Raw genomic sequence first — 20,404 nt, forward strand, 5'->3', positions numbered from 1 at the left:
ATCTGGTGGGAGTACTTGCCCACAGGGCAAATTAGAGCAGGCCCTTTCAGTGAGTGGGTGGATTCATGTTAGTCACCAAAGGGAAATGATAAGGGCTAAACAGGATTAACACATGACACCTGCCTGAATGAAGTCCTCCATGATTGTCTTTCACACTACAGGGAAGAAGCGAGCTGATAAAATGCAAAAGCCTGATGGTTGTCACTGGAAGAATAAAAAAATACTAAAAAATGTACCTTTATTTTTGATTTTATCTATGGATATAGAAATATCACAGAACTCATTCATAGCATCATTAGCAGACTTATTTGGGCCACTGACAATAGTATCCAAGTCTATTTTCAAAATTATATAACTTATTGTATCATAGTTTCCATTAGTAAAGTCTATGAAGAATGGTATATTTATGATTAAGTTTGGTTATACTCAAGTTAAAGATGATGTTATCATGCTCTGTGCTACTTACACAGGGTATCAACTTATATCTTTGATATATTTTTACGTCTGCTTGTGTTCCTTTTTCTTTTTATTTAGAATCACTTCTTCACTACATAATTTGGATTGTCACAAGGCTCAGTGATATATTTTTTAGGTATGAATTCATATTTGTACATCAGGACAGCTGATGTTGCTACTCCTGTTGGTTTATATGGTACTCTAAATATGGTCAGTATTTGTTTCCATGGCACTGTTTTAAACACTGGAAAATTCCAATACATTTTCCAGTATTAGCCATAAATATTTGCACCATATTATTTGTCTTAGGTTATACTGGAGTCTGTCTTTTGAGATGTATTCCCCAGTTGTTTACTGTCTGCTTTGTGTTTGCACATTGTCCACATACCAGCATGGTCTCTTGCCAGGTATTGCATTTTCGTTTTACATGCCAAAACAGGCAGATTGATTAGACACTTTATGTTGCCCATATATTTTCTGCTTAATTTTGCCTTGTGGCATGATCTTCTCTGAAAAGGATTAGAGATGAGTACTTTATTTACCTGGTTAAAGAATAAATAAACTAAATGCCGGATTTAGAGAAAAATTTGTCCTAAGTTGGCAACACATCTTTGGTTGAAACAAATATTACAGGCATTACAAAGGGAAACTTGGAATACTCATCTGTTTAATTAACTTGTTTTTAATTAAGAAAGTGAACTGATCTAAAGACTCTTTTCAGACATGAGCCAGGCCAGCTGTCAGAAACATTACAGTATATAATTGCACTTTTATACATACAACAGCATAGAATAACTGTATGACAATAGTATGCATTACATTTCAAATAATTCATGATAATTTAGTACAATACAATGAAACTTGTTTTTTTCAGGTCACGTGCTTTAAATTTTAACTATACGCTCAGTTTTTTTTAATATAGCTTACTAATACTGCATAATTATGCATGTTTATGCATATGTTTTAACGAAGAGAAATACAAAAGGAAAGTAAAAAAGAAGAGAAAATTGTGGTCTCACATCATAACATTGATATTTAGTAGTGTATGCACATGGATTTATCGTGTATGTACATGGATTTAATGTGGCATGAATACCACACTGGGGCATGGCTTATCCTAGATCACTGAGACATGTGCTTTTGTGGTTTTCTTTTAGTCAAGTTTTGGAGGGGGGTGACTAAGGTGTTTATTTTTGTATGTTTTGAGGCATTTTATTCCCAATCTGTTAGTATGTTAGTGCAATTTCTGGAAAAGCTTCTTTCAAATTCTCGTAAGACAAACAATGTCCTTTGAAGCTAAATTCTATCATTTCCTCTCAGGTTGCAGGCTGTAGTCCTGGCTTACAATTATTTATGAGAAAGGTTGCCCTGGCAGTAACTAGAAGCCAGTTTGATTTGCAAACGTGAAGATTTTTTTTGGTAGTTTGTGTGCAAGAAGGTCTTATGCAGACTAATTACTGTTGCCAAAGTCATGGTCTTAAACTTAAACTTTGGCAAGGGTGATGCTTCTGCAAATAACCACATCAAAAGCTATACCCTAAGCACACAGTCAGTGGTGAGAGATGTGGACACACAGATCGACAGAAACCTTAACTTCAATCACCATGTCTCCACAGTGGTAAGAAGGGCATTTTATATTGCTCATCTCATAAATAAGGGCATTGCCTCCAGAAAAAAGAGTTTATAACCCCCCCTGTACTCTTCCCTCATCAGGCCAATAATAGAGTACAACACTCCCTTTGGCATGCTCCTTTCCAAACACCTGCAGCAATTGGAGAGACCACAAAGGTTCCTTACAAGGAAAATTCAGGGTCTTCAAGCTCTGTCTTATGCAGACAGACTAAAATCATGAAATCACTTTCACTTTACTCTGTGTTATACAGCTTGCTCAGAGGCGACCTGTGCCTTGCATATAGAGCAATCTCTGATCCAACTTTAAAAGTCAAATGGCACACAGGTCACTCACTCAAAGGACCTTAACCTGATATGTGATATCAACAGAACTTGGTGGAGAGACAAATTTGTCTCACAGAGGTTGCCCCCCCTTTGGGACAAGCTTCCTATTCATGTTAAACAACGCCCATCATTGGCCCTATTTAAATGCAATTTGGATGAACGGATGGGTAACCGGAAAGTCACCCCAGGGGTTCCACCTGTGTCCCTCTTAGACAAGGGCAATAGGTGCTGATTTTTAGTGTCTGCTTGAACCAGACACTCTTGGGAACATGGTTTCAACTTGGCTAGGCTTGTAAGGACCCTGAAGCTGTTAGCCTAGTAACCTCCTATGATCCTATTTGTAATTTTTTTTTTGACTAGTTTGTGAGAAGTAGTGATGACAATATCTTGTGCAGCATGTAGTAGGCAGTTAATATAATAACAGTAAATGGTCTGTGTTACTAAATGGAGTACAAAAATCATCTTCCCTTATACTCCTCCAGGGTGATTTGAGCAGTTCTGATATCTGACCAGGAGCACTGCATTTTGAAGACTATTCCTTTGGCAAAGCAAATAATCAATTAAAAGTTTCCCTGTCATGTTATCCATACTTAGAGTACTATCTTCTCTCGGACCATGACTCTTGCTCAAATTACTCTCAGATGGGTTTCTGGTGTAATCTCAATAGACCTCTTTGGAATGTTTGTGAAATTATTTGAGGGCAGAAGGAAACAATAAGTTAAATAGTTTGTCTTCTCTGACCATTTGATATGTAACATTTACCTCACCTCTGTCTCTATCTTTCAGCTTACCATTACTTCATCTGTACCGTGATCTCTTAAATGTCCTCTTCACCACCCATTCTGGTACTCCATTTTCTGAATTTACATCCCTCTCTGTGAAGAAATATTTTTGGAGCTCTAGGGAGATCTTTGGAGTAGGCATTCCCTGAATTTGCAAATACTGTTTGTATTCTCCTTCCCCTGTTCTTTGTTTTCCAAATGATCACCTCACACCTCTCTGGCATAATCTTGTGTATCAAGACCTTGTTCTCAGACGAGAAGAGTGGTAGCTTCTATAATCTCTTGTCATATAACTTATCCAGTTGGCTTTTCTTTCGATTTCTTCCAGCAACCTGATGTCCAGTTCCTTTTACGGCCTCAGTAATTCCACAGATTACTCATGCTATAGTGCAATCAAAGTCCTGTAGAGAGTAACATTATCTCTTTGCTTCTGAACTCTTACTGAGAATATATCCTGGTATTCACTGTACTATGGCCACTGCCCCATCAGTGTGCTCCTGTTGGTTCAATCTGGGCATGATCAGCAACCCCAGATCCTTTTCCTACTCTGCTGTCATCATCAGATCCACTCAACCTCTCAGCATAGACTTCAGAACAGGGATATTTTCCTCAAGTGTAACACTTAGAACTTTAATTGTCACCTTTCTTCCCATGTGGTCAGTCTTTCTAAAGTTTAACTAGGCTATTTGACCCCATCCTGTACTGCTGTACCTGCTTTTGTGCCACAATCAACATAGATGACCCTCAGTGGCAGATTATAATAGGGGCGACTTGTGTAGCTGCCTGTGGCCCATGACTTTGGTGGGCCCACTACAGTGAAACAAATATGCAACTAATTTAAAATCATTTTATTACATTCAGCACCACTGTTGCATTTCAGTTAATGTGCTGAGTGAATGAAGCAGTTCATAGCCTCTTAAACTTCTTTTCTATTTTTTAAATAAAGTATTTCAAAGCAACCATGAGTATTTGCTTATGCTTGGGCTGTTGACTTGGTTTTTGTGTATCCAGTATATGGTCCTACTGTGACCATGTGAATAAGAGATGCTGGAGCAGGCCAGTGTTTTCTGGGAGCTTAACTGTCTTGCAAATGTGGCAAATTAGAACTTTAGAACAAACTAATAAATAAAGATTTGGCAAATATCTTTGTGTTCTTTGGCAAAACATTGAGGATTACACGGCCAGTAAATAAAACTGGTAGTCTGGGTTTTGGAGAGAGAAGAAAAAAAAAGCAGCAGCATTGTTTTGTGTGCATGCAGGATGAATGTGCAGTTACTGCATATAGATAACATATATACACACACACACACACACACACATATATATATATATATATATATATATATATATATATATATATATATATATATATGGGTCTACCTGACAACGCCGAAAGCTGACAACGCCGACGATGAGAACACCGACACCAGAAGATGGAAAACTAAGATGACCGACGGATGAAAACCCCGACGCTGAGAACACCGACATGTGAAAAGGCTGTATAAGTATGCAGTAGTGACGGACGTTAGGGTGTGAGTAAGGTAAGTGTGCAATATTGACGGACTCTAGGGATAGGGGTGGGTTAAGTGAGTTAGGGTTAGGGCTCGGGTTAGGTGAGTGTACGATAGTGACAGTCTTTAGAGTTGGGGCAGGTTAAGTGAGTTAGGGTTAGGGCGCAGGTTAGGTGAGTGTGTGATAGTGATAGTCTTTAGGGTTAGTGGCGGGTTAAGTGAGTTAGGGTTAGGGCGCGGGTTAGGTGAGTGTGCGATAGTGACGGACCTTAGGGTTAGGGTTTGGGTTAAGGTTATAGATAGTTGTGTATGTAAGGTTTCGTGTGGGTTTGTAAGGATTTTGGTGTGCTTGTGTTGTGTGTGTGCTTTTTGGACAGGGGATTTGTTTTGTTTGTTGATTGTCGGGATTGTGGTGTGTCGGGCATGTGAGGTTTCGTGTTTGTGAACTTTCGGTTATGTGGTGTCGGTGATTTCTTGTCGGTGTTGTAGTGCGTCGGTGTTGTCAGGTAGATCCATATATATATATATCTATATATATATATATATATATATATATATATATATATATATATATATATATATATATATATATATAATTTTTTGATTCCGAAATCAGAAACATCTGGTATGTCAATTAAAACCTCATAGCACCAAGTTTAAGTCTGAGGGCATCCCAGACAGATGCAGTATATTATTGCACCCACAGAATGCTGAAATAAAGAATTTCCTATTAGAGTTAGAGGAATTGTACATGGCAAATGCTTATAACTGCTGTGTAGGTTGTGGGAGCCGTTTGTGGATGAAAGTAACATCCTCTTCTGGGTTGTTTAGCTTAAATTCTCTGGCAGAAATAGTGTTCTTTTTTCTTTTTTGAGGGATCACTAGATCAGAAGACAGCACTGGCTACAAAATAGCTAACACACTTCTGCTGGGTAGTAATCCATCTGATAATTCTCCCTATGGCACCCAGTTTCTTCTCTACTTCCTTCATCTCTGTACTAGTATCTGTCCATTGTTTTTCCCATTCTGCCTTGCCTCCCTCCCAACTTTTCTCTTCCATCTTCCTTTCCTCTGTGAAGACTGAAACAAAGCATTCATTCAATGTTGTTTTTTTGCAATATTCTTCATTGTCCCTTCCATCTTTGCTCAGGAATGTCTCGTCTGTTTCCTCCCTTTCTCCTATGTGATATGTACCTAAAAATCCTTTTCCCAGTTCATTCAACTTTTTCCTTTGCCTTCTTCACTACCTTTGATATCCTTCTCCTAACGGTTTATCAGCCACTCTCTTCTATCTTTTGGTCTAATTGTTAGCCTCTCATTCTTATGTCACTACATTGATCTTGATCATTTCAACAAATAGATGCCAGCTGTAGAAGCTGGGATTCCATTAATGCATGATTCATACTTTTTGACATTTCATCATCTGGATCACTTTAATGTTTTTGGTACATTGCACCAATCACTCAGAAATGTTTTATGTGCTGCAGCACGGAGTCTTTTGATCTCTAGCTCTATTTCTTTTAATGTCATACTGCTGCACTGTACTTTCTACTATCAAACTTACATAAACTGCTCTTCTATTATATTTATTTTTTGGTTCTAGCTGTAACATATTTCATGATATATTCAGCTGCTTTACTCTGCCTCTTTTATACTGAGCTCTAGAAATGATATGGCTGAAGTCTTAGTGAACAGTTTTCAATTCTGACATATTTTAGACTTAATGTTGCTAAAACTACTTCAGGTTATTAGTTTTACTTCTTTTCCATATAAATATATCAGAAAATGTTAAGAAGTTACTATAGCAAAACCATATTTTTTTGTTTGAGAATATCATATTTTTATTTTGGCAAATAACTACTTGTATAGGAGATCACCATTTGTCTGCCAGCTTGCATTTAATATAGCACTATTTCCAGCCCATCTAAAGTGACATGAATCTCTAAGAATATTCCACACTTTGTGTTGAAGTATGACATCATATTATCTGAACTTTTATTTGAATGACTCAAGTAATTTGGTTATTTTATTTTTATATTTTATTTTGTTAACCAGGTAGAACACCATTCTCTGTGGAATGTTCACAGATTCAGCCCAAGACTAATGCAATTATACATTAATTTATATATATAGATTAAGAAAATTTAGATTAATAGGTAGTATTAATACTAATATGAATATAATACAATTTGGTTATGCCAATTAGTACAATCAGCTGGGTAAAAGAGCATTGAGGGGTGTGGGAGGATTAGTAAATAGAATGAAGAGACTTGGGAGGTGAGAATAAAATAAATAAATAAATGTTGGTAATGAGACCTGGCAATGATAGGTGATATAAGTACATGAACTTTATAAATATGAAGAGCAGGTGGGCAGGGAGAGTCACTTAACTGGCTTTGTAGCAGTTGCTGGTTGTATCTTCGAAAAGGAAGTATTTAGGGTCTTCTCTGAATGTTGTGAAGGATGTGTTTACTTTGCAAATGGTATGAAGGGATTCCTAGATTTGTGATCCAAGGATGGAGAAGGTGTTGACAGTGCAGGGAAGTTTTGTTTTGGGTTGCCAGAAGGCGGTTATGATGGGAAGTGGGGATCTAAGACTGAAATCTGAGGACTATTGGAATATTCAGCTGCTGAAGAAAGGGAAAATTTGGAGATTGATTATTTGGAAAAGAAGAGATTCAAGTAAGTGTTTGGTTCAATGGGCAATGGAAAGTCATTGAGCTTTTGCAAGGACATGTATGTTGATGTTTTGTTTTAGGTGATAGAGTGATGAATCTGCATATGTTGTTTGCAGTGATTTGTAGGGCGGAAAGGTTTTTCTTGGACTCAGAGGCTACCAAAGTGAGCCTCTACTCAAGCTGAGAGAGGATCACATCTTTGCAAACAGCAGCCCTGGCTTCAGGTGACAAGAAGTGAGAGATCATGGGTTCCCAAAATAGTTGCGTGTCAGTTTTTACTTTTTTTACTTGGACGTAGCATTGAAAGTTGAGATATTGTTCTAGCCACAGTCTAAGGTACAAGAAATTGGTGGTGGCTTCTAGGGGGGCTTGAGTTACTAGCACAACTTACTTTAAACATCCCACACTATCTTCATGCAGGTTTGAGCATGGCTTTGAATGACTGACAGCAAGACAGAAATGTCCATATGCAGCAAAATTGCTGCATCCCGTAAACCTCCACAGTATATCTAAAATCAACTATTGTTAACATGCCTTTAAGTGCCTTGAAGTCCTGTGGCAGGGGGCAGCAGCCCTCTAATGGACATTATGTAGTCCATCTCTTTAAAAGAAGTAGTGGAGGCTATGACTAACTAGAGAGCAGTGGAGGAGTTTGCTACCTCTGGGGTGTTTAACATAAGGCTACTTTCCAGGTGTGTGTGCTAGGGGTGTGGGCTTGGACAGCCTGTGTTTGGTTCAGGACAGCAAACATTTTATTTATTTATTTTTGTGTAAAATTGGTTTCTATTGCTTTAGCTAGTTTGAAAGTTGGGGTATAACGTCTTGTAGTCTGATTTTGATAACTGAGTGAGAGGACTGCGTCTGCAGATTAACACATTATCTGCATAGTGCATGATGGGTATCTGGGGGAGATCAGCAGGTAGTGACCTAATGAAAACTGAGAAAGGAAGAGGAGAAAGGACTGATCCTTGGGTAGCACCAGACTGGAGTGGGGCAGAGTTGCAGAGTTACCAATTTTGATTTTGAACTTCTGGGGTGCTTGATTGCTAATTCCAGCTGTGTAAAGATAGTTTAGTAGAAGTGGATGGTCTAGAAGATCAAATGCTTTTATGTGTTTGATGAAGATTGCTCCAGTGAGGTTGCCTTTGTTGACATTTAGAAGGATATCATTGATAAGAGTAAATAGGGCAGTTTAGGTGCTGTGGCTTCAGCAGAAGACATGATTTTTTGGAGAGAGGATTTTGTAAGTTTTTATATAATTACAGTGCTGTGAGTAAATTAGCTTTTTTCAAAGATTTTGTCAAGAGTTGGCAGGACAGAAATAGGATGGAAGTTACCTATGTTAGAGGATTGTTTGCTTTTTGAAGAGATTTGATATAGGCTAGTTTTCAAAATGACGGCATAATATTGTTGGTGAGACAGTTTTTGTATAGTTATTAGTGTGTATACTAGGAAGTCTTTATATTAGATGATAAACCAAGGGTGGATGCCATTAGCTGCAGCTGGGGTATTAGAGGAAATGCTGTTAAGAAGACTTTTGATATCTTTCTCCGAGATGACTTTAAAGTAGAATAGGGCAGTATAATGGAGAGGTTCATGATAGTGGTTGACATGAGTAGAGGCAAAGGAAGTGGTTGGGAGGTGAGAGAATTATTTAAAGAAGTCATTAAATGGTAAGAGGGCCAGAGGAGTAACAAAATAAATTTGGTGTTGGAGGAAGCAGTTGGAGGGGTCATTCCGGTGCTCTGATTAACAAATTTCCAGAATTGTTTAGGTCTACTTAGGTAGGATTTAGGGTGGTGACTAGTCAAAGAGTTATGTGCTTTGTGGTGACTTGTTTATCAAAGATCTTTAGCATTATAAACTGTAGTCTATTTTCTGGAGTTGGGGTTCATTTCTAGGTGTGCCAGGCTTTGTCTCTCAGTTTGAACAATGAAAAGAGCTCTGTTGTGTTTCAATGATTGTGGGTAGTGTTCCTTAGTCTTGCAGATAGTGGGAAGTATTTGTTCCATAATTCTAGGAGGTGATTGGTAAAAGTTGTCATAGCAAGTGGTGTGTCTAGGAATGATGCAAAGGTATCACAGTTTGTGTTGTTGAGGTCTGTATGAAGCTTGAATGGTTTTGTTTTTTTTTACTGATCACTGATGGAAGTACGAGAAATACTTCAATGGAGAAGGAAGGAATGAAGGAAGAAAAGAGGGCAAATGGTAACTATTAAGCCCATAAGGGACTTGTTTCCTCTTTTGAGGCTTGGTCTAGTACGTTCTTGAATTAGTTGAGTTAGCCCATGGCTGGTTAGTGGTTCCTTGGTTTCAGTATAAATGGGGACCAATACAGTTACTGTTAAAATCTCCTAATATGAGGAAGTTATTGCTGGTGTTGATTTTGGTAGACAGGTTGTTGAGGAGAAGTTTGAATTTGAGTAGGTTACTGGGGAAAGGACATAGAGTATGACTAGTATTAAAAAATAATGTTTAGATATATGAATTTAATTTACCAACTGAGGTCATGGTCTGAGGATGAACTACAGTGTTTTAGTATATTGGGTTGAAGGTTGTTCCCAGTGATAGTTAGGGTGCTCTGCCTTGTCTATTCCTTGGCTGAGTGTTATTGAAGTTAGTATTGTGACTTGGGAAATGGTGACTGTGGTTGGGGGTGTTATTCTCTACCCATAATTCAGTTATGCCTATGAAGTCTGGGTGGTAGGTGGCAGTAAATGTTTGTAATTGTCCCAGTTATTTTTGAGGCTCTCATGCATTCATAAGGGTGTATTTTATTGCATTGTGGGTGGTGGCTCTGGGACATATGGAAGGGATTTGAGGTCTCATATTTGGGCCAGGGCTGTGTTCTATGCACCTATGCAACAGTAGAAGGAAGAAGAATGCTGCTGTTAGCTTTATGGAAAGGTGCCAGTATCTGGTTTTGGATATGAATTGCCTGATTGTATTAAAAGGGTATGTTGAGAGGGTTAGAATGATTGTAGAGTGGAAGTGTTGGTGGGGAGTGGTTTGAAAAGACAGGATATTGAAGGAGGGAGGTGATGGGCTTGAGATACCTGATGTGGTGGGTGTGGTGGAATGTTTCAGAGGTGGATAAAGTTTGATTTACTTTAAAGGGATGATGTTGTTTGAAGAGTAAGGAGAGTTAGGAGAATGGTTATTAGAAATGAGGAAGGTGCCACTATGACTGGAGAAGTTTTGGTACAGATTTTGATTTAGGGGAGTTTTTTTTTTCTTGCAAGAAGAAGTCTGTGCATGTGTTTATTTAGCATTAAGGTTATTGCTTTGAGAAGGAGAAGAGGTGGGAAGTGTTGTGGGTATGGATACGCTGGTACAAGTTTGATGGTCCAGGGTTGGCTGGGGAATCTGGACAATAAACTCCCATTTAAAGTTAAGTGTTATCAGAACTGGGCATGCACAATAGACTGCTTTCAACAAAGCCAAATTTGTGACAGGGGCAGTCAAGGTAACAAAATGGGTTATGAACTGCTGGAAACAAAAACAAAAATCAAAGAAAGTTCTTAACTGAGTTTTAGTTACCAGCTTCGTTTTCTGAAGGCTGATCAAGGGAGACTCCTATTCTGCCATATCTTCATCATGACTGGCTCCAGCCCCATCCTTGACATGCAGTCCATCCAGGCCCCATGGCTATTTTCCATCCTCTTTACAGTTCCCACTGTAAGTAGAAGATACATGTCTCAGCCTCAGCTCATTCTTTACCTCTCGTTAAACATTTGAATCAGGAAGTCTCAAGTGTCACTTGTTTATAAATGAAGGATAATTGTACCAAATGAGTCATAAACACTATTTAGTGCATCAGCTCCTCATACCCCATATCAGTTTGACAGTAGGGTATTCTTTGCTGTGTCTGTGTATGCAAAATACATTTAACTTGATTTATTTATTTTATTTTACATTTGTTTACCGGGAAAGTCCGACTGGACACAGGTCCTTTTTCAGAGGAGGCCCGGGGAGAAAAGCTCCAGATACATTTTGGACAGTTAAACACAGGTCAAACAATTACAAATCACATATTACACAGTTCAGGGTTTCACAGGTCAAAAAGAATGAATCATCAGGTTATATAGCATGGGTCTCTATTAATAATAGCTGGCAAAAGATGACATACAGCAAAAATACAATGAAAAACATTTGCAGTTATTTTCATATATCAGAACACAATGAGGAACCATAGTAGATAGCTACATATATACATAGTGCCAATATAATGCTTCACATAGAAGCTTTAAATGTTATTTGACAAGCATAGAGTTTTTATTATATATTCATGTAGGTGGTTTAGTTATAGTAAACATGTTTGGTGGACTATTTGCTCTATGGAAATTAAATTGAGATTAGGTTTAGATGTGGAATGAGTACCTGGGCAATGTTTATCCTGGGGAGTCACAGGAGCATAACCATGAATTCATATAGTATGCTTTGAGAAGCATTTTGAATTGGGTAGATTAGGAGATGGAGGTTAGGTGGTAAGGTATGGAGTTCCAAGATTTAGCTGTGGAAAAGCTAAAGAGAGATTTTCCTGCATCATTGTTATGTTTGATGACTTCTAGGTGGTTTTGGGTGCTGGATCTTAAGGTTCTAGTGGTGGAATATGGTATAATTAAATTTTGTAGAGCTGGAGTTTTAATCGGTAGTAAATTTTATGTGCAAATGACAATTGGTTGAGTTTCAATAGCTGAGGTAGCTCAAGCCACCCCAGTTGCTTGAGAGCTACACAGTGGTGGGTCTTACATGAGGTTTCAGTAGCGAATCTAACAATCTTGTTATTGCAGGTTTCTAGCTTGTGTAGGTTGGTTTTGTGGAGGTTAGTAAGTATTGGAGATGTGTAGAGGAGGGTAGACAGCAGATGTGTTCTGGCTATGGTGGCTTTAGTTTGTTTAGTAAGAAAATTTTATTGTGATAAAGGAGACCAAGTTTTTATGAACATTTTTGATAGTTTGGGTTATATGAATGTCATATTTAAGGTTGCAATCTATTTCTACCCCTAAGAGTTTAGTGTGGGAGGTAGGGCTTATTGTTATTTTGTTACTGGATAAGATGGTAAAGGTGTCATATGGGAGACTGGATCTGCCTGTGTTGAATAGGAGAAGTTTTGTTTTATTTGGATTCAGGATTAGCTGAGAGTTAGTGAACCAAGTCTCGGCTTGAGAAAAGGACTGTTGAGTCAGGGAGTGTAGGTCATCTAATGTTTGTGCTGCACAAATCAGGGTGGTATCATCAGCGTATTGTACTACTGAGGCATTAAGTGTGGAGGATGAGAGCTGGTTGGTAAACAGAGAGAAAAGTAGTGGGCCAAGTATGGAGCCCTGAGAGATGCCTATGTTAACAGGTAGAGGAGAGGATAGTTGGTTGTGCCATTTCACTGCTTGTTGACGACCTGATCAGTAGCTTTTAAACCATGCTATAGAGTGTGTGTTGATATTTAGTGTGGCTAGTGTGTTAAGGAGACTGTTATGGTTGACCATGTCGAAGGCTTTAGACAGGTCTAGAAAAATGGCTGAAACTAGTTGTCCTTTGTTTCTGTGGTGGTTAACTATATTGGAAAAGGACATTAGTGCTGTTGTGGTGCTGTGGAAGGGCCTAAAGCCATGTTGGTTTTTAGTTAGCAGGTTGTTTGTTAGGAGGAAATCTATGAGTTGGGTGTGAAAAACTCGTTCCAGAATCTTTGATAAGGGTGACAGAATAGCTATAGGTCAGTAGTTATTTAGTTCAATGGAATTTCCTCCCTTGTGTAATGGTATAATGTGAGAGACTTTCCATATGTTAGGAACTTTACACTCTGTTATAGATCTGTTAATTAAGATGGTTATGGGATAAGCTATGGCATCTGCAGCTACCTGTACGAACTCTGCTGGTAGATTATCAATGGCCAGAGTGGTTGGTTTAAGCTTTTGGAGGAGTTTTAAAATGGATTTGGTTGAGGTTGAATGTAAAGTAAAGTTGGTGCTATTATCATGTGGGTTAGTTTTATTTTGTTTAGGTGGCAGGTCAGGGTTGTTATTCATACGTTGGGTATTTGCAAGGGCTTGTATTGATTCAGTGAAAAATTTATTGAAGTGAGTCGGGATGTTCTCAGAGTTAATTACTGTTTTGGATGTAGGGGTTGTAGTTTTTCCTGGTTTTAGTAGAGAATTTATAGTGGCCCAAAATTTTTGTAGGTTGTAGAGATGTTTTTCTTGGAGGTTTTGGTAGTAGTTGATTTTGTCAGATTTAATGCATTTCTTGGCTTTATTACAAAGCTCTGAGTAGGTTTGTTTCATTGACTGGAGTTTGTTTTTGTGGTAGTTTGTCCAGGCTTTGTCCCTGTCTTTGAGGATATTGTTAGTTTCTTTTTAGCCAGGGGGCATAGTTGTTTTTTGCTCTAATGGTTCTAGTGGGTATGTGATGGTCTAGTATTCATTGGAAGGTTGAGCTGAAGTAGTTTACTGCCTCATCTAGTGACAGTGATGTTAGTGGTTTCCAATTACATCTGTTTAATGAATTTCTAAACTCTTCTGGTTTGAAGTTTGTTTTATTCCTGACTATTCTTAAGGTTCTCTGGTTAATATGGTGAATTTTTTTTCTAAGGAGGAAGGTAGCTTGATGGTCACTGAGGCTGTTTGGCAGACAGCCTGCTAGAGATACAAATGAGGGGTCGGATATAAATATCCAGTCCACGATGGACTGTCGTTTTAATGTTTTGTCTATTCTGGTGGGGGCTGTGTTAAGTTGGGTAAACCCATGGAGATTAATGTGAGTAGCTGGCTTGTGGCAAGAGCAGTTATTCCAGTCTATATTAAAATCTTCTAGTAAGATATTTTTGGGAGGGAAGGAGGTAGAGACCCATTCTAGTAGGATTTCAATACTGGTAACATTGTTACCAGGTGGGCAGCAACAGCCTATAATATTGTGTTTGTTGGGGTTCAGCTTTAACTGAGCTATGATAGTTTCTGTATTACCTATGTGTGGTATATTAGCATCAATTTGTTCTAACTTGAGCTGGTCTTGCAATAGTAGTGCTACACCTCCATCCTTTTTACCATTTCTGTCCCAGCGTAAGATGTTATAGCCTGGCAGTATTATTTTGTTGCTACTGATTTCTGCTTCTAGCCAGGTTTCAGTCATTAGTACAATATCAGGTTTATATAGTTGAAGTAGAGCGTGGAGTTCATGGGTTTTATTTGAGATACTTCTTACATTTATGTTAAGGAAGAGGAGCGAGTTCTTATGTCTAAGGATAATAGCTGAAGGAGGGTCAGGATGTGTGTTTGCTAGCGAGTTGGGACCAGGGTTGGGATGTATGTCCCCAGAGCATGATAGTTTAGTCATTAAATGTAAGTAGAGTTTGGTAAACTTGTTGATGATAATAATGTGTTTTAGAGAGTTGTTGGTTGCACATTTGGTTGTTTGTATGTTATGGTGGTAATTGTCTGTGTGTGAGGGAGTGAAAAAGCATGGAGCTATGTGTATGGTTGGAGCTACAGAGTGATAGGATGTAGTTTGCCAGGGGAGGGAGATGTTGTGTTGTAGTTGAGTGTGGTAAGAGGTGAGGGCTGTGAGTTGGAGGAGCATTAGAAATGTGATTGTATATATTATGGGGTTTATTGTGTCAGAGTATACAGTATGAGACATTGTAATAATTTGAGGTGCCCTAGATAGGCTATGTGGAATGGTTAAGTAAGCAACTGTGGTGATAAGTAGTTAGAGTGAGGTTGAATGTGGCTGGTATGATGAGAGTGGGGGTGTGGCGAACTGTGACTGATTAATTGGGTAATTGGTAGTAAATGTTTGCTAAGTGGGGGGTGTGGTCTGTAAGTGCAAATGTAATGAAAGAGGGGCTGGGTGGGAATGGGGGTAGGGTAGGGGAGCAGAGTGAGCCCAGAGCGAAGCGGACGGCGAACAGAGCGGTTAGCACTCACCCTTGGAATGGATCAGCCCTAGAGACACTAACAAAATAAACTATCTTGAAAGATACTAAATGCAGATTCTATAGTTAAGTCTTTGCTAATTCTAATAAGCTAATTAGAGAGAAGGGTCATTGTGCTGCATGTTTTAGAGATTGTCTGCAGTTATTCCATTTGCAGGCATTTTGGACTTTTGCAATGATATATGATTCGTATTATCTTGTATGACATTACATTCAGCCCTACAAATATAGTGGGCTTGGCTACTAACAATATACGCAGTATTAGAAACACATCTGTTAACATTGTTTACATTGCATTGGATCTACTTTAAGTTAAGCTGGTATTTCAGCCCTCGTCAGAAAACAATCACAAATGTCACTAGGTATAGAACCATTTTCTAAGGTTCTACAGTGAGGAATGGGAACAACAATCTGGCCCATTAAGCTGTTGTCTACCTTTTCTTTTCAGCTACTCACTCAAAAGTTGACAGGAATATTTTGAAATTATTATATTGGTAGCAGTTTCTGTAGGAAGTAGTTGGCATCTTTTATTCTCTAACACATGGGAACAGACTGAGTAATACATGTTCTGGGAAGAAGCAACAGGCAAAATCTTCCCAGTCAACACTCTAGTAATCCAGTACCCTATCAGGACAAAACTCAAATGAACTGTTCTTGGGACTTTGTCATTTCCAGCAAAACAGCTTGGACTTGTTGCAAGTTATATGTTAAGATCCAAGATAATTCTTCCATCCTGTTTTGACTTTTGAAAAGGTACTCACAAGTGTTACCATGTGTGCCAAAATGCTAGATTTTCCACCACTGTAATAAGTCTTGGGAACAAAAAATAATTCTTTATGGCTTATATAGTCTCTTTGGGATGAAACTTAATTGTACCTTTATTCCATAATCGGAAAGAATATTTCTGGAAGGTTCCACTATGATAACTAAAAACACAAATGTTTGTAACACATCTCAACATCAATACTTGATAATATAGTACCTTCAGAACCAAAGGATATACAGACAATTAAAGGAAATAAAACAAATAAAAAATAAAAATAAAATGTATTTGTCCTAAACCTAAAACATAACATAATAGTGACAAGAAAGAAAAAGTAAAAAAAAAAAACAAAATCAGTAGTTTTTTTGTAAGTGCGCATCCTCCCATACACCCACCCCATAAAACACCGTACTCCATAACAACTTACTTGCATATTTTCACTTTGAAATCCTACTACCTTGGAGAAATAATGAAATGCTCTTAAAATTGTATATTCTGACTATACTTGAGCAAAATACACTTAAAAGTGCATATTACCCAGTTTAAGTACAACGTAGACAAGTGAATAGGAATAGGAAATTTACCCTGGGTCTGGCACCCATTTTCCTTATGGACAGAAGTAGGTTATAAATGCCTGGCAGTCAATGTCATTATTCTTTTGGGAAAACTTGGCTAGGCTTAGAAAGGGCCCCTGGGTCATTAGCCTAGAAACAGTCTATGAATCTATGAATCATTTTTGATATTTTTCCTGAGAAGCAGTGGTTTGGAAAAAGAAACACAATGCCATATACCAATGAAGCAAACAGCTTCAAAAGCAAGACAGTGCACTGTGGATATATAAAAAAAAAAAAAAAGCTTCAGATTGTGCAAATATGGTTCAGCCATATTAACTGACTCCCAAAGGTAAACCTTTTTTGAGTATTTGGATATAGCACTGGCTTTTTTTCTGGTTCCTGTTAAGTTTTATGTACACTTTCAGTCACTTTATATCAAGATGTAAACAGATCTTCCCCTCTCTGAGAATGAATTTTGCCTTTACTTACACAGTATTTCCATTTTTAGAAAGGGAACCATTTCCACCATACATACAGTCCTTTCCCTTTACAGATCTTTTAACTATCCAAAGCAAAATCTCTACTTATTGTCCTGGCTTGAACAATGGAGATCTTTTGAGTTTTTTCCTTTAATAAAGGTATGCTCTTGCTGTAAACGCATTCAACTACTGCTGAGCTCCTCTGCTCAACTATAGTCTGTAAAACTATTACTACATCTAAAAGACCTATTAGATAAACAAGAACAGCTGTTTAGGATTAACTTCAGATCTTTAACTCTTTTGAGCCTCAGCTAGAGCAAACTTTTCATTGTCTCAACACCCCCAAAAAACAAACTCTTAAGTGACCTTGCAGTTTGGTAACACAGTAGAGAAGATCTTGTTCATCCAAAACACAGAACCTCACTGTTAATCTTCTGTTATACTTTTGTACCGCTTCCTTAAATCTCTGAGTTATATGAAAATGTTTTTGTAGAAGGATTTTGTAAATGTGACTTTGCTAAAGTCATCATTATTACATTTACCAAGGCACCTGCATCTACTCTCAATGTGACTTCAGTGTTGATTATTTTTAGACTTGTGGTTTTTGGAATTGTCACATCTGTAAATTGTATAGATATAGCGATGTTCATCTGGTATACTGCCACATGGTTTTGACTAATTTGTAAAATATTTTGCATGTAAGTTTTGTTATACTGTCTTTGTATTTGTCTTATTTTTCATTTAGCCTGTCAGCTCAAATAGACATTTTACACAGTAAGGCAAATGACATTTTTTGAGGATTCTGAATGTTTTTTTTTTCCTTTTGCAGGGCAATTTCTTTTGCATTTAGGTGAAACATCCTGTTTTCTTCTAAGTGGAAAATCCCTGCACTTGGTGTTGTTAGATGTAAATAAACATTGAGGACATGCATATTGGGAAGAGGAAGAAAATAGATACAGATGCAGGGTAAGCTTTCATCAAAATGAAGGTTCAATCAAATTGGATCAGTCGTGGTATTCTATTCTCTTCCTGACTATACAATAGCAATATCAAAACAATCTACTTATTTCTAAAACAAGGGTAACTACACAAAAATTCAGCATTAAAGAAGAAAATGTAGTAAACACTTTATAAAAAATATAGATAAGATTAAAGATACTTCAGTAAAGAGAAGGACAATGTGATAGGCATTATATACAACTGCTTTGCAAGCCTGCTATCAGCAAAATGTTTACAGCACATTTTTGTAATTCAAGCATAACATCTTATTAGTTATGAAAAATGGTATTAATACTTAGCACAACAGGAGATATTTTGGACATACATATATTCATAGGTTGGCACACTGTGTGTGTATGGAGCAATATGCTAACTACAGACCAGATTGCTGTTAATAACCTTAGTATGCCAGCTGCAGCTGTGGGTGCAGGTGTTTAAGGCATTTACATGTTTAAGCTTTGATATGAATTAACAACAAAGGCAAAACAGGTAGAGATGGATTGTTTTGACTAGTACTCTACTATGCAAAGAATTAAAAGGGAAAAGTGCTAACTTATTGTTATCATATACCTACCCTAAGGTCTGGTAGTTATCTGGAAAATGCATGCTATACAAAGATTGAAACTATCATCTATTAGTTGATTTTAACTCATCCAATGTAAGAGAGATAGTTTGGCATTATTTTGCATTAGACTGCTTAAGCGACTGCAATTGCCTTGGTTTATAAAAAGTTGGATTAGTTGCTTTTTTTGTTACAGCTTGTCATTATGTCTTCCAGTAGGAAATGACCAATTCACATCATCATGAAATTTACAAACAACTCAATACATCCTTTTCAACAATAAATTTCATCTTGACATGATCTTGAAGCCCTAATCATAAAAACCTGGATGACCAAGTCATGTGCAAGTAATGTGGTGTTTCTCTCATTAAAGTTATCTAATACTAGACCATCTACTATCAAGATTCAACTTCCTAGTCCAAAATTTAAACCACAAATTGCAACATTAGTTTATATTACTCTTGCTTTACTTCACTTGTGAATATACTCTCTCTAGCGGTATAACAAGGGTGGGGCACAGGGGACAGTTGTCCTCGGCACAAAGTGTTAGAGAATGCTATTACAGGTATAGAAATGCACTTGAGCTCAGCCAATTCATTGTGTGCAAAGAGCTGAGGGTGTGGAGTGCAAATGCGTGGGCCCTGGCACATCATGCTAGATGAGTCGGCTACAGCTCTGACTCTCCCTACTGAGCTAGAAGCATTCCTTTTATTTCTTATCTTTCCTATTGCTTATTATATGATTAAGCATTCTTTTCCTTTTCACAACATTTAATAAAAATTAATCTTCGCCTTCGCTTAGTCTACATATTTAGTCTTTCATGTATTTGCACATTAGTCCTTCATGTATTCACATGTTTGGTTATATGTGTTTGTGTGTGTGTGTGTGTGTGTGTGTGTGTGTGTGTGTGTGTGTGTGTGTGTGTGTGTGTGTGTGTGTGTGTGTGTGTGTGTGTGTGTGCACGTGCATGTGTGTGAGTGCAAGTATACTCATATATGGTTATGTGACATTTGATTGCAGGTTCATTTTACTGACAGAAATCAGGTGCTACAATCAATCAAAACTACATCTGACTGAAAAGTCATTTCATCAAAAATTGTAAAATTTTATAGGTGGTATTTTTTGTATTCGTTTTTGATTTTGAGAGTTGAAAGGGAACTAATTTAGAAGATTTTGTGTGGGTTAGCAATGGGTACCTTCATGCTGCACTCCCATGTCTGTAGATGTTTGTGTGTCTGCATTGATTCACTGTGTGCACGTTTTTTTTTTCATGGGTATGTGACTATGAAGTTAGGATATATACTTTGGGAGTGAGGGCCCCCCATGCAAAAAAGCTTTTTATGCTGTGTATGTTTTCAATTAAATACTTTTCCGTCAAATGAAGTTTTGTTCATTTGAATCACTTCAATTCTGTTTCAGTAAAATATACCTGTGAGATGAAATGTGTGTGAATCATATATTACATATATATATATATATATATATATATATATATATATATATATATATATATATATATATATTAGTACAGGTTTAGCATTTAAAACACCATTCAGACCAGGGCGATTATTGACTGCCAATAATATTTCCCAATGATGTTTTCTTTTCTCCTAAAAATAAATCAAACTCTCCATCCCAAACATTCAAAGCCACATCATCTAAATCAAAGCAAACTGAAATATTTAAACTGACTATATTTCACCTTATACTTAAACAAGCAATTATGTAAATCACTTGT

This window comes from Protopterus annectens, chromosome 5.part1, assembly GCF_019279795.1.
Source record: "Protopterus annectens isolate FY-2018-M chromosome 5.part1, PAN1.0, whole genome shotgun sequence".
Lineage (NCBI taxonomy): Eukaryota > Metazoa > Chordata > Ceratodontiformes > Protopteridae > Protopterus > Protopterus annectens.